Source organism: Vidua macroura, chromosome 2, assembly GCF_024509145.1.
Source record: "Vidua macroura isolate BioBank_ID:100142 chromosome 2, ASM2450914v1, whole genome shotgun sequence".
In the NCBI taxonomy this organism is placed as follows: domain Eukaryota; kingdom Metazoa; phylum Chordata; class Aves; order Passeriformes; family Viduidae; genus Vidua; species Vidua macroura.
The window spans coordinates 97,926,042-97,941,007 of NC_071572.1; positions in this window are offsets into that span (position 1 = coordinate 97,926,042).

Sequence of the window (14,966 nt, forward strand, 5' to 3'; positions counted from 1 at the left end):
GTAATGCTGTGTTTTAGTGCCAAAGTCACCCAGGCAAAACCTACTGCCCAGAAAGACAAAGATTAGAAGTTGACTACAGGTAGATCTTGTTAAATAATCTTACAACATGAAAATATGAAATATGAAAAAATTATGTCAATTTTTTTATAATGTGCATGGAAAAACACATGTAAAGGTTGTTTAAAATTCTTTTTCCTTTAGTGTATGTAGGTAATGCACAAATCATTCTTTTCTCAACAAAAATACACTTTTCTCATCACACAAGCACACAAACATGGGTCTGGGTCTGATAATCACTCTGTAATTTTTCTTTCAAGGCTAGAGGATGGATGTATCACAAAGGCAGCTGCGGAGTTGCAGAGGTAAAGCTTCCCACCACCCACCTATAAACATCTCCCAAATGCACATGCATGGAGATCAGCAGAGCACAATGCAACCTCTCTAAAACACAGTCCCAATAAATTAAAATGCTTGAAATTTTGTTTAGAAAAAAGAACAAAAAAAAAAAAAAAAAAAAAAAAGCCACAAACAAGAAAAAAAAACCTACACAACCCCCCCCCCCCCTCACGATTTCTGTTCTATTCCCACTGGGGTTATGTCATCTCATCATCAAGAATAACAGTAAAATCAATTCATTACATTCCATTGAAGGCAGCCTCAGGAGAGAGATCAAAGAATAAGAGGAAATGAAAGCTGACCAACTTTATCACCTTTGGAGTCAGTCCAAAGATCTCAAATTAATTTAGATTGGTGGGGCAGTGCATAAAAGCTGGCAAGTTCTTTTGCCAGTGCACAGCCTCTATACAAACCAGTGAAGTGCTGTTATCTCTGGGGCTTTTCAGTAAGCCAAACGTTTTTGGGAGTGCTAAGTAGTTTTTCCTTTGGCCATTTCAAGTTTATTATCGTATACGGGAGGAATATTTTCATGTTTTCCCCTCAAATCCTGCAGGGAGCCATCTGTCTCTCCTGAAAGACCCAGCTGTGACATTTCTGCATGAAAACTCTTGCCCCATGGGAGGCTGCAGGCCGCCAGCCCTTTCTGCTCCCAGCAGCAGCCCTGACTAGCCAGGCACCCTGGAACACCATCCCAAGCAGACAACGGTGCCCACAGGAGCTGGGAGCTGCCTGCAGCAAACCCTTCTCTCTGCTCAAGAGAGCAAAGCAATTCCCCAAAGCTGCAAGTCACAGGGAACTTGCCAAGGTTGCTGCAGCACAGGAGCTCTCTGGAAAGGGGCTGTGACCACAGGGGGCTGCTCACTTGGGGAGCTCAGATCCCCCCTCCACTGATTACAGTGGGCAGCACAAAACCTGACTCCAGCCTCTCTTCCCTCATCCACAACAGGTCCTGGACATTCCTCACCCTGCCATTTATTTTTGTCTCTTTCCTATGAATTTGATTTCAGATGCTTGAGAACAGCCTTCGGAGCACTAGTTTTCCCTCTGGAGTTTCCTTGCCATGCCTTACTGTATTTCATTTTCAAACCAGATCACTATTTCCTTTTCAGCCTTTGTTTTAACACCCAGGCCCTAGACAACCAGACATGAGACTGGCTCTATGCAACTTCTGTCTTATCTCAGGCCAAATTTCACAGCATCTGTGGCACCACATGCCAGAGAGAGAGACATTCTGGTAGACACCTTCCCTTCCCTTCCGTCACTTCCTTGGCAAATAGCTGCCTCTTGGAAACACCCAGTTAGTCAGTGGATCCCATTAGCCCCAGTGATTCAAAGCTGTGTAATCTGCAGCTGCAGACAGGCACTGCCTTTTTCCTTTTCACTGTGTGCAACTCACCAAATGGCATGAAGGTATTCAGCATCTCTGACCTGATTTCTTAGCAGCCAGCAATGTGGAGCCCAAGACTACAAGGCTGCAGCACCTCCTTCGAAAAGAGACGTGCTTGATACCTTAACACCTGCTGCATGACCTGTAGAATGCTTTGAACTGTGCTTTTTAGAGAGGCCTCCAGGTACCTAGGCATTCCTCACTATGAGATGAAGCCCCACCACTGAAACCAGGGCCATATGAAAGGATTCTCTTTTCACTACTCACCAAAAACCAAAAAAAAAAAAAAAAAAAATTAATTTCTTCGTTCAGCCTCAGTTCTACATTCAGTAGGAAGTAAAATCTCATTTAAAAATTGCATTTTATGGAATAGTTCCTGATCTTCTAATTTTACTTCTTAACTTACCACCTGAGGACTCCCACAAGGTAGTCTCACAGTACAAAGTTTACTATATCCTAATATATAGGCCAATTTCGAAAGCTCAGTCATGAAAGAAAGCTGCTCTAAAGAGCTAGGAAAAGATTACTGTCATCAGAGATCTGTACTCTTCACAACCAGTTTGAAAACCAATATTTTCTTTTGCTAGCCCCCCACTGGAGAGCAGCTAATATTTTTGGAGGTTCTCCTTGCCTGTTACATAGCATGGTGGAAGTACGTCATGAATAAGCTTCAGCACAAACTGTGTGCTCCAAAAAGTGAAACTCTGTCCTAAGTCCATCTATTCATCCACAAGCATTCAAACTTGTATGCAAATAAAAAAAAATTTTAAAAGTTGGGATTTTTTTTAACTGTCTGACCAGCTGTTCCTGGACTTGAATGCAAGGAGTCATTTGTCCCAGTGTAGCTCCTGATGGATAGATCCACATGATCAAAACCACTTTCAAAAGCAAAGTGCAGTCAGGCTGCTGGCAAGCTTAGAGGACAGAAGGAAAGAGAGACAGAAGAACTTTTCAGCTGCTTTTCCTGGTGGTCAGTTCAGCTGAGTGTCAAAGTACAGCAATAGTCTAAAGCAGAGATGTTGTCACAGGCACATGCCAGCTTTGCCTGTAAATAAATAAAAGGCATCATTTTCCTCTGCTATGAACCTGGCACTTTTCACCAACACTAAATTGATTTAAAACCTTCCAGAGGAAAAACCTCAATGTTTAATTTCTCTGGCTAGCCTTAGATTCTTGGCCCTACTATTATTTTCCATAACATCCAGTTTATTTCTTCTGACGTTTGTTATCCTTCAAAAATGCTATTGTAATTAGATCATGACACTCTACAACTATCTCCAAACTTAAATATTCCCTTTCATTTAAGAGACCTTATGTGTAAATTTCATGAGGTTTTGAACAATGTTATCTTGAAAGTACACTATGTTCAGAGCCAGGGTGAAAGGAAAATAAACTCACAGAAAATAAAAAGCAATTCAAACTTCTACCCCAAAACTCAAATTAAACTCTTTTGATCCTCCAGAATAACTTACTTGATTTTATTTATTTTCCTATTCTTCGCTGCTTCCTCTGTTCAGATTGGGAGGGAAACACTGAAATACTGCATGAAGAAACCTGCTTTTTACTGTATTTTCAGCTCAGCAAGGACTGGAAAAATAAAGAGAAAGCAGTGTGGCCTGAAAGTAATCACTGTTCATTCACCTCAAGAAAGTTGTCTGACTAAGGGCCATTATGTAATAAATTATCTGAAATATGGATCTGTCTGTTTCAAACTGGTGTGATTCCACAGACTCAACCTAAGTTCACTGGTCCTGCCAAACCCATTGCTCCCCAAATTATTTTGAGTTCAGCCTCAGATAGCTCACCATCAAGTAGCTCTCTCTTCTCTTTTTTCCAGAGTGGCTGTGGCTTAAACCAGAGAGCTGTTTTCTTTTCCCAATGAAACTCATCTGCTGAGGAAACCTCTCCAAAAAGCAAGCAAACTAAATAGCAGTTGGCTTTTAAACATGAAAAGTTCATGCTCAGCCCTTGCTTGTCCCCAAGTGCATGTGACTGCTTCAGAGTTTGGCTGGAACCTCTTTCTAACTGCTGGCTACCAGACTTGAGGGCCCCTTTCCATACAAGCACCCAGGGATTCATCCATACATTCCCCCCAGTTTATGTATGGGCCAGAAGCAGGTGCAGGCCTTGACTTGGCAAAGCTTCATGACCAATTGCACAAACACACCTCCAAGATGCTGAATACAAGAGCAAATGAACGCCAGGGGAGGAATCTCTGAGCTGCTCTCAAGCAAGCCCAAGGAAAGAAGAAGCAGGGGAAAAAAAAAACCAAGAAAAAATATTAGAACCAGATTCAATAAAGTTCACACTGCCTTTGTATACTAATGGCACAAAATTCTTGCAAACCAGTGATCCCACCAAAACAGGGAAGTGTTATACAGAGATGCCAAACAGCAAGAAACTGAGTCCCAGAGGTGGTTCCTTTTACCACAGTCACATTATGGGGTCCAACCACAATCACCCACAGACTATCTGACCTACCTGATCCTGCTGCTACACAATAGCCGACTGTCCTGGATATGACTCAGATTTTATGTTCATGCTGTGGGAATATAATCTCCACCTAATCTGCTCAAAGTGGCATCTAAATCACGCTTGCCTTGTTGGCTTGATTTCCTTGAAGTTTCAGACTACACTCAGGCCTCCAACTCTCCCATCCCCATCTCAACCACCCCATCTAATAACAAAGCATCAAAAGTCAGCATTTCTAGATGCTAAAAGGACACCAAACATGTTTTTTAACATGCTGACGAGAGAAGAGACTTTTTTTTACCGTTGATGTACTCAACAATAAGGAGCCCAAACTGAGCTCCTGGGACTTGTAAAACTACAGAGAGTTTAAGGCACTTGGCTTTGGATCAATTGCCAGACATCTATTAATTTGGCGATATTTTACATGTGGATCGGTAGATTTCAGAGTAGATGGAAGTAACACACCTTTTTGGCACATTTTGTAGGTGAACAGCAGCTTTCTTGGGCCTGCCTGCGAATTTGTCCCTCCCATTTCAAAGCCAACTGCCTTTAACATCCAGTCAATGGGGCTCCTTGCCCAAGCCATCAGCTGTTCCTCTGAAGGTGCTTCTTCTGCCTGGTCTCTGCATTCCCCCAGTCCAACAGACATGTTCTGGAGAATAGCCCTGCAATGAAGAGTTAATGAAAGCCCTGGAGGGCTCACAGGATCCACATGGATGCACCCAGTCTCCCCACAGTGAAATGCCTACAGAGTCCCAGTGCTCCATACAGTGATCTCCAGCAACTCTCACACTACAGTCTTGTTTTTAGACACTCTACCAAGCGCTTATGCTCATGTTTCTTAAACATGTGGGAAATGTTGATTCAGCCTGTACTTAATGTAAAACTTCTTGGAGTATTAAAAAAAAAAATCCTCAAGCATGTCATCTAATCATTAAGAAAACTATTTGAGGCAATTTTGGGGTCCTTTTCTTTGGGATTTGTGCTGCCCCTCAAGGCCAGTTGGCTTCAGAAATGAAGGATCAATTCAGGATCTTTAGGATAAGCTGTAACTGAAATCCACAGGCATTTTTTCTGAAGGGTCAAAGGAAGTGACCATTAAAAGGCTCTTCTGAAGGTCTCCCCTTGAAAACCTCCTTTTCTTATTCCAGTCTAGTCTCCATGGAAATATGATTAATCCCCTTTTCTGCCAAACAGGTTTGTTTCCTTCCTCTGCTGATATCCAGTACAACTCACATCATAAATCCACCACTAGAAGGAAAGGCTGTGAATGAGCAGGAGTTCCAGAGGTTTCAGCTCCTCTCACCATTTAGGGCACTGGAGTAATCCTTAACACAATTCCACACCTCTCACTTTGAGTGCCCATTAGAGGGAATCTGACCTCCTCTTGTACTTTTCCTCTTCTGAAAAAAAAAAACATTTCATACTGGGAGGAAATTCATCTAGGCTTAATTCCCCCAGTATAAAACTTGATGACATTTTGGGTGTTCTATGAACAGATCAAAGGGACTGACTGTGAGCTTTGTACAAGTCAACTGAAGTGCAATTCAGGTTTAAAAAAATGTGTGAAAACAATAGAAGTGCAAAGTTCCTGGGAATGAAACTGATCTCTTTCTTCTGCTGTTGAGGGAATTAAAGGGAATGCTCTTTCCAATTAACAACAGTAGTACAGTCAGTATGTCCCAGGGTCAAAATGCTCCTCCAGTTTCCGCAAGTACAAGATGGAAAGAATTTCATGAGACATTATCAGAAAGAATTCACAGCGAGATAAACACTTACTTCTCCCATTTGTTTTCATTCAGGCTTGACTTGTCACTAGTAATTATGACAGAGGATGTGATAAATGTCCGTCCAACATTTGTAAGAACAATATACTTTACCTAAACATGAGAACACACAGGAAAAAAAGACTAATCATAAGCTAATTACTTCTTTCACTAATTGTTACTGCTCTGAGTCACTGTTTCTACACATTGCCTCACTTTTTTTTCCCCTTCAGGAGTGAAGCAAAGGGACATTTCAACCTTGTCCTGTTTCCTACCTTGAATCTTTTTCTTTTAGGGTTATTTATTTCAATTCTCCTTGACAAGAGTTTGTTGATGTTCCAAAACCTACACTTGATTTTTCCAGCCTTCATAAATCTATTTAATGGCTAAGAAGAGCTAAAACCCCAAAATGCTGTGTTTTCTTTCACCAAAAATGTCTCTCTTGGGGAGCTACACACTTTTCATGGAGCTGGAAGGAGTTTGAATGACAATTTAAACCTTTAATTTAGATTTTTTACTCCTCTTTCACCTGCTACTTTTTCAGGGGATGGAAGAGCTCTTCTGACACAGAGATAAGACCTGTTCTGCTTTGCTTTCATACCTTAGCAATGGGTGAATATCTCAAGCAGATCACCTTCTTACCATTCCTGAAGGAAAAAATAAATATGATAGTTTCAAAGTCTTGACACTTCCGCTGCCAGGAGAATAAAAATCACACCAACAGCCCTGGAGAGCAGGTGCCATAGGTAGGTGGTGAGGAAGATGACACAGGCTCTGTTGGAAGACTGCAGCTGATGAACCAGATACATTTAGAAAAGTTGACATTTCACTGAGTTGAACATTTCCATCTTGAACTGTTGTGGTTCTTTCATCAAAATGTCTGTGCAAAATAACAAAACTGAACAAACATTCTGGGGTCTTGTAATTACGAAGGGAGTTTTACAGATGCAGATTCTTGTGCTGCTTCTGGGTACATTCTGTAGAGCCACATGGGCTCTCAAACCCACCATCACACTGTGCAGAAATGGATCTACATATCATGCTGGACATCTTCAGGGGTTTGTGCTGCTAAGTAGGGTTTCTACTTATTATTTCATCTTAAATGACAAAGTCTAGATTCTGCAAATAACTGTGTAACTCCTATGGTACTGAATGCTCTCCCATTCTCTTTGGCTTCCTAAAAAGTGCAGGAATCTCAGTGTTTTACAGTAGATCCTCAGCAACCTGCTGGATTTACCCCTTGATAAAAATGTACTGTTTCTTAAGTAGGAAATTCAGGTCTATCATTTACTTAACATTTGAGAAATGTGAGAAGTTCTGTATATTCCACAAACTCTGGGGAAATGAAGAAAAAAACCCACCAACTACCAAGAAATGAGCAGGGGCAAAATAATCAAATTGCTCTTTAGAAGCTGCACAGTCTAACAGTTACACAGCAATTCGGAGTTATTGTCAACAACCCTATTGCCTTGGAGACTGGCTGACGCTGAAGAGAAATATTAGATGGGAAATTAAGGTTAACAAAGGGTTTCCTACTGTTGTTCCTAGTAATATAAGCACTTTACACATCAGTTCTAATTCTGTTGAAATGGGAAAAAGGAAATAGGAGAAGAAAATTTAAACACAGACCACCCATTAAAATTAGAGGTACCCTGTCCTCAATAAACTCACTTTCCCACCAGAACTCCTGTAGCCTTATTTCTCTTTGGCTGACTTGTTTGAAGACAATTTTTTTATTGCAATTGCTTTAAAGTTCGTGATTTTGCCATTAACCCAAGTTCAGTAGCTGTTTTTCAGCAAGGTCTTTCTTCTGTTCGGGTAGAAATATGACATGGCAATGCCCTCAAAGATAGGGCAAATTGTTTATCCAAAAGCTGAATGCTGAGAGGCAACGTGCAAGCCTGACAAGTAGTGCCATTGATGCAGTGCTGAGACAGCACTGCTCACCCCCATGCACACCAAATGTTCCAACTGAATATGAACTCGAGACTCTTGATAACAGCTGTGTTGTGCTTTGCTTTCCAGCAATACTCTGACGTGAATCAAGTTAAAGAAAAAAATTCCTAATTCTCTTACTCAGATGCATCAGCAGTAATGAAAATATTTCAAGAGAAATTCATTTCCATCAAAGACTGCCTTTTCTGCTCTTTTCCCCAAGTACTGTAATGCTGCCATCTTGCACTGAGAAACCCTCGGGTATTCAGCAATCACACTGCCAAATCCACATTAATATGAGTGGTAATGGTTCTCCCATGCTCCCACACACTTGGGAAAAAGAAGTTGGTTACAGTGAAGTAGAAGCAGCACTAGTATGCCTGCCTAGGGCATCTTTCATCAGGACCCTGAGAAGAAGCAAACTTTTCCCAGGTCAGGATCCCGTCTGAAGAGAAAAGCCTCTCACGCTTCTCATTCACATGGAGAGGAACATACCCAGCCTTGGACACTGGACTTCACTGATTACAATTTTCCCTGTTCAGTCAGTCCCAGCCTCTCCTTCTCTTCAGCCACAGAGCTGACTGTAGCTATCTTCCCATGCCCCTGCCTCTTTGCTAAATCCTTCATCCACTTACACTGAATTTCTCAGCCTCCATACCATTGTTTCTCTCCCCTCTTGCCACCTTGACCTGCTGATCTCCACATAAACCTCCCCCGTGTTTGATAAGACAGCTTTCTCCTCCATACTACTGTGGCATCAGAAAAAGATCATGCACAGGAGAGCTGTTGTCCATTCTGTTCTCACTTCCAGCAGCTGTCCAAAGCAGTTCAAAACACCATCACAGGAGATACTTTCCAGCCCACTACAAACCCAGATGCTTTGCAGGGCTGGAGTCTGCACATGAGAACATTGCCAGGGCTGGAAGTTGACCAGTGAGGAAGGTGTCTTCAGGAGATTTGAATTTTAAAAAGACCTGCGAGTTTCTACCGTGCAAATTTGTGCAAAATGCATATTTCACATGACTTGTAACTTGAGTAAATTTGGAGAGATCTTCAGCAGGATAGAAAAGAGACATTTTTTTATAGAAAAGCAACAATTTCCTACAGTATTTTGAATCTCTCCTACAAAGCAGAGGGAAGAATGGAAATGAGAGCATTTTAAAAAATCACTAGAGTGATAGTAAGTTTTAACTTGTTTTTAATTCTACCTTGAACTCTTCTTTGGGGGGAAAAAAAAAAGCCTTTCTGACCTCATTCTCTTGTTACACTTACCTTATGGCAGCACATTGCATTGAAAATTTCAGCCTGCCTGGTTGAGCCTTAAGAATGTGAGTAATAATTAAAAACATAATATTGAGCTGCCAAGTATCACATGACTTTAATGATAACCAAAGCTACCAGCTCCACTTATAATCACATCTTTAAAAGAACAGAGATGAACCAGCCATTTCTAACTTCTTTATGTTCATTATTACTACGCCTTTATTTTTTTCCCACCTGCCACTCATCTCCAGCTCCTCCCATCCCAGCCTGAGTACAGTGTGGAAAGAGCAGTCACAGCCTGAGGGCTATGACTGTTTACTAGGACATGTACAGGGAAGATTTCACTACGTCTGGCCATTTAATGCTACAGCACATTGTACAGTAACATCGTGATACTTTCAAGCAGCTGTGTAATGCTCTATTCTTTCTGAATCAGTCAAGAGTTTCATTATCTAAATCCATGTGAGAACACAGGAAGCTGTGTTTCCCCAACTCCTGAAATATCTGCCTCAGGAAGGAAGGTATATTGTCTTTTTGATGCCCCTGTTTTGCTTGTGAGGTGGTTCTGTGTGCCTGTTTTGCAACAGCACTATGAAAGCAAACTAATTCAAATCTTCTATGGAAATGCCATGTTTGCTAGACACAGTTTGCATCCTTTTAACTCAAGGGTGACTAGATCTTGAGCATATCTCTAACGTTATCAAAATCTCTATGATCTGAGGAGCTCCAAAGTATGATTGTTGCAGTGTGAGCTGCAGTAGGAAATTAAAAATATGAAAATGAAACCCCTGCATTTCAATCACCCCATGTTTTTGTTTTAAGAAAGGGAAATATACTTCCTGAAAATCTTTGGCTAAGTCCAGGACAAAAAAAAAAAAAAAGCCCAAAAAAAAAGCAACCCTAGTTTAATCCTTCCTTTTAGTGTGTGAAAAATAATATCTGTGGCAAGGGCTGATTTTTATGACCTCTAAAGGCATGAAAGCAGAGATGAAATAATAATGATTATTCAGACTTCAATCTTCCTTACTCTTTCGCTACATAAATCCTACTCCAGGCACCAGGATTTTGATCTAACTAATAAAAACTAAAGATACAGAGATTCAGCACAGTTAGGAAAGCAATACTAAGCAAGTGCAAGTTGCTGACATGATAAATCTCAATTCGCAAGTGTAAATCATCATATTTCTGTGAAGTTCAATTTCTTGGACTTAAAAGGAGGCTAGCTTTATAAGGCTTCAAAATAGTTTTTGTAAATTATGCTCTTTTTTCTACTCTGCTCTTCCTTCCCTACCAACAAGAGACACAGTTCAGAGAAGCACTTACACATACATGTACAATGAGACACCATCAAGTTCCACTATCAAGTCCCACTAGTGTCAGCTGGGAGCTGCATTTGAATTTACACCACCCTAAACTACCCTTTTGACTGGGTTCAGATCTGGGACAGCTGGGCAAAGGAGAGGATTGTCCTGCTCTGCTCTGCACTGGGGTGGCCTCACCTCAAGTGCTGGAGGCAGTTTTGGGTGCCACAATGTAAGAAAGATAATAAACTGTTAGAGAGAGTCCAAAGGAAGGCTACAAGGATGGTTAAGGTCCTTGACAGGAAGGTGTGTGAGGAGCAGCTGAGGTCACTTGGTCTGTTCAACCTGGAGAAAAGGAGACTGAGGGGAGAGCTCATCCCAGTCTGCAACTTCCTTGTGAGGGGAAGAGAAGGGGCAGGCACTGATCTCTTCACTCTCATGACCAGTGACAGGACCCGAGGGAGTGGCCTGAAGCTGTGGCAGGGGAGGTTTAGGTTCAATATCAGGAAAAGGTTCTTTACCTAGGGCGTGGCTGGGCACTGGAACAGCTCCCCAGGAAAGTGGTCACAGCACCAAGCCTGACAGAGTTCAAGAGCACTTGGATAATTCTGTCAGGCAAATGTGGTGTGCTTCTTGGGGATGGTGCTGTGTAGGGTCAGGAGTTGGATTTGATCCTTGTGGGTCCCTTCCAATGCAGAATATTCTGTGATACAATTAATTACCATGAGTGCAGGCAGAAACAACCAGGTTTTGGAAGAGTTGTCTCTCCTTCTGAGCATCGTTTTGGTCACTAGGGAGTAGCAAGAAGGACAGAAAAGTGTCCAAGAAGCTGTGCAAAGTGGGTAACTCACGCCACCAAGGAGACATCTCCCATGACTACAGGGATGCGGTCAGAAAAAGTCAATAGTCAGGAAGAATCTTTTTACAAGGAAAAGGAGCTCTGGGGATCCAGAGCCCTGCTGCAGCCTGCAGTGAAGATTGGTACTTATTCCTGTGGTAAGAACCCAAGACAGCTGTAAGCAACAGCTTAGCTGAGTGCTCACCAGTAATTCAGGAAATTTTATACTCACCACATCTACTGTTCTCATATTTACTGCTGTGGGAGAACGGGCATGTTCTAGTGGAGCTAGTGGGAAGGGATAATGCTTGAAAAAGGTGAAAAGTGGATTTTTCTTCTTGGGCTCATAAATAAATGTTTTTAAAATGGCAAGATTTTACTTAAGTTTACAGGATAACTTCTCTCCCTACTACTCATTAGACTGGATAAACATTTCATAGCAATAAAATAAAGTTTAGAAATTGCCCCATGGGCTCTGGTAGTCCATATCATTTGTTATTATTTCTCTCTCAACTTAAAAATACAACTTGATTGTTTTTAGAAGTTCACATATCCATCTTTTTACACAGTCAGCATTGGTCTACTCGTATAAAATAGGGAACAAAAACCCTGAAATATTAAATATAGTGCTTTTGGTCCATGTATATGATCAACTCAGAAATCCCCAGCAACAATCTATGGTAAGAAACGAAGAACAAAAACACACAAAAGGCTGCTGAATAAGATAGAGCAGTTGTTCAGGACTCCTTAATGTATTCTCCCATGGATATATTTGTACTTTATAATTCAGTTTCTCCACTGTCTAATTATCTACAGACAATTTAGTCTTGGGTGGATTATAATAGGTTCTGCTTTAGTTCAGCCAAAACAGAATCATAGATGGTTGGTACAAGGCCAGCAGCAAAGGAGTAGTAGATTGCTGAACTATTTTCAGGGTCACTTCTTTTTCTAATCTTCCTACAGTGTGTCCAAACATAAAGTAATCTTTATGGGTCTGACATAGAAGTTTTTACTTTCCTGTTTAATTCTAACATCTTTGAGATGTGAATAATCCCAAATCCACCCAAAATCCCAAATCCCAATCCCAGCTCACCACTTGTGCAGGGTCCAGATATAGCCTGCCTTCCTACTCTCTGTCCCTCTAATATCACTGGTTCTGTCCTTTTTTCAAGATCAGATGCTACAGACAATGCTTTCTACTGACCAACTTATCTGATGTACAATTAAGCATAAGAACTTTGTTTTCACTACTTTGCTTCAACCTCTTTACTTAGGAGGACCGGAACTTGGGGGGAAATTCTCTTTAAGTGCTTTTGAAAATGACAAGTCTACACTCCACAGTTCAACCAGTGTGATACTGCTTAAGCCTGGGAATATACTGAAAGAGGGATAAACTGAATGCTAGGAGACCTCCATTATTACAGTGCATTAATACCACAGACTTTAACTTCTCTGTAATTCTTACATGCAGCTTCCTGTAATGTTATAAAGTCCCTATTGTCTTGAACAGAACAGACACTGGTACTTTCCTCCTTTTTATAACATACTTGACATTTATAATACCATCAAAAGCTTTGAGGTTTTCTGACAGAAGCTCTCAAAGCCTTGCTTCCTGTTCTGATCTACAGGAACACATAAAATTCACAGCAGTGCAATATGTGCACCAGCAAGCTCTCGGTTTCAAAAGTGTTCCTGTGCTTTAGGGTTGTATTTTTTTCACTTTGCCTCTCTCAACATTGCACTATTGGCTGATACTCTATTTGAAAATCAGCATCAAGGTGGTCTTAAGCTCCTCTTTGGGCAAAGGTAAACTTTCAAAGTTTTATCTGCCAGACATCAACACACACTTCAAAGAAGACTTTTGGAGGCCCTGTATAACCTTTCCATTGCCTGGTTTGCTTTTTTCATCACCTCTTCACCAGAGCTAAAATCTGCTTTAGGGTGTTGATGTGGCAATCAACATTCTACATTGTGAGCTGGAAGAGACCCAGGTGGTGCAAGTTCTCACTCTAAACACAAAGGCTCTCCCTGATCCCTCAATCTTTCTGCCAAACCATGGGAAGTCTACCTGATTCACGTACACAAGTCCAACTTCAGCGGTTCACTCCAGACTTGGAGTCCCTGGCTGGCAAGAACATCCTGCTGCGTAGGTGTTTAGGGTGACATGAGCTTTAGCTCCTGCCAGCAGAGACACGCCTGGATCCTCCCACAGAGAGCACCCAAGCTGTTCACAAACAACTATCCTGGAGAGCAAATGTTCCATTCCCTCTACAGGTTTCTCGACATTTTTGAATTTCCTATTGTTCCCAGAAAAGTAGCTCCTGGATTATAGCCCTGCTTGGTGGAGCACCTTTCCCTAGAGCTAGGAATATGTTGATTGTGTGAATAATAGAAGGACCTTGGCAATAGCTTCCACCGGATAATATCCATTTCCTCCCACTAAACAACTCCATTTCCATCAAAAAAATATCCTTAGAAGGATATTTTTCATTTTGATAGTTGCTGTCTCCAAGATCAACCAGTCAGACAGGTCTCTAGGTTTATTCCTTTCTCTAATTTTTTTTTTAGCTAGATACATCCTTATAACCCAAAGGCACAACTAAAAAGCCAATATCCGCAACATCATTAAATCCTTTGCAAAGGATTTAAATTCAAGACAATAAATTAATGTAGTCAGTGGGCTAACATAAGCTAGGTTGGTTTTTGCTATCTAGTTTCTTGCAGAGATTCTGCCAAATTTATTTGGACTGTTTACATTGTAGATGGCCCCTTAATTACCTCTACAAAAATCTAGCAGCACATCTTGGTCCACACCCTTTTTTATAGCAAACAGCAATGCCTTTCAATGCCTCTGAGTGACTGTTCTGCAATTAAGCCTGTTTTGCAGGAGTCTCTGGGCTGCAAAAGGCTAAGGACACTCAACTCATTCCAGTTCATCCATAGGTCCTAAGGCAACCATCAAGCAAACCTAGGTGCCTGGATGTCTTTTTTCCATGAATTATTTCAGAGTCATGAGGAGTGTAGCAGGAGAGTATATCATATCTGGTGGTCTGAGAAGTATTTCAGAGAAGACATTAGTATGCTCTGATCCTGTTCCTAAGGGGAGATTGTAGTCAGAGGTGAAGAAAGTTAACTACTCCCAGTTCACAGAATTGAAGAGCTCACATTGCAAGTGGCAAACCTGATGTGCCAGTGAAACACCAAGGGTACTTACAATGGGCTCAGAGATCATTAAGATCCAAAAACTGCAATTTAAGAATCACCAGCTTAGGCTTTAATAATACAGACAGTTCATATACGGCTTAAAATTTTTTGTCTAAACTTTTCATTATGGACAAACAACAACTTTTCTCATAATCACTGCTCACATCCTAAAGCTAGGTTTCCAAGCTTCCCACCCAGCATTTTCAGGTAACCAAAGGAAGAAAACCTCTAACACTACAAATGTTTTTCATGTAGGATAATCAAGACAGTCCAAATGTTTCTTTTCCTGATTCATCTGTAGCATAACTTCTGTGTGACTCCATTCAGAATATTAGTGCACTGCTAGGCAAGGTACTAGGCAGGCTAAAGACAGACACGCATCAGGACTTCAAAAACCCTCTGCA